This window comes from Rhipicephalus microplus, chromosome 9 (genome assembly GCF_043290135.1).
Source record: "Rhipicephalus microplus isolate Deutch F79 chromosome 9, USDA_Rmic, whole genome shotgun sequence".
NCBI lineage: Eukaryota > Metazoa > Arthropoda > Arachnida > Ixodida > Ixodidae > Rhipicephalus > Rhipicephalus microplus.
The window spans coordinates 120,653,993-120,654,904 of NC_134708.1; the positions used below are offsets into that span (position 1 = coordinate 120,653,993).

Genomic DNA, 912 nt, shown 5'->3' on the forward strand with positions numbered 1-912 from the left:
TCGCATGCCAAATCGACTATATCTTCCCCTGTACATTCCTTGGCATTACTGTCTGTTATATCTCATTAATATTGTGTTAAAACACGGAAAAACGAGCCCTTAGGTATACACTTCTTTCCCTTATTTCATTGAACGAGGGTCTCGTACTGGCAGACTTGGTGTGTTTAGGTTGTATAAGAAGGACAATTAATCAGCTGCCCGCTCATAATAAGTTCACGTGCTACGTGACGCCAAACATGCGCATAAGAGTGTTTTCACACTCGTCGTTTGGCTTATAGATGGGGCTGACTGTCACTCCTACTTCTAAATTCACAGATAAACCCCAAAAAAGTGGCTGGAGGGTGGGCCGCTGTGATAGCTCAGTGGTTAGAGCATCGAACGCGTAATTCGAAGGTCGTAGGTTCGATTCCTGCTCACAGTTGGTAATTTTTTCATCCACTTTTATTTCTTCCTATTTACATTCCTTTGGTTTTAATATCTTCCCCTGTACATTCCTTGGCATTATTGTCTGTTATATCTCATATATATATATATATATATGCAAGCCATTTAACATTCCCTAAATCACCCACAGTGAATATGAACACTGCCATTTCAACAAAGTAGTATTTTCTTTATTCACCCCCCTCAACAAACTACGATGAGGTCCACATTTCAAGTCACCAGGTCTATTAAATTGTTTGAGAATTCAAAAGTGGATTTCCCAAGATAGTGACCATGAAAATCGTAAAACTGAAAAAAAACTGACTTTTTACAGCTGCACAGCTGCAAAGATGTCATATTGTACTCCAAATAGTTTTGCCAGTAACTTTTTTAGACATCAGCGAGCACATTATGTTCTCACAAATATGTGGCATATACATACATCAGCCATTCAACAAAGTGTGCAGTGTCTACAGACTACAACAATAA

General features: G+C 38.8%; 1 non-coding gene across 1 annotated transcript; it reads left to right on the forward strand.

Moving 5' to 3' along the window:
• The first annotated feature begins 348 nt into the window (after positions 1–348).
• Positions 349–421, forward strand: TRNAT-CGU (transfer RNA threonine (anticodon CGU)). Its single transcript has one exon. It is a non-coding gene; the product is annotated as a tRNA-Thr (tRNA).
• The last annotated feature ends 491 nt before the right edge of the window (positions 422–912 follow it).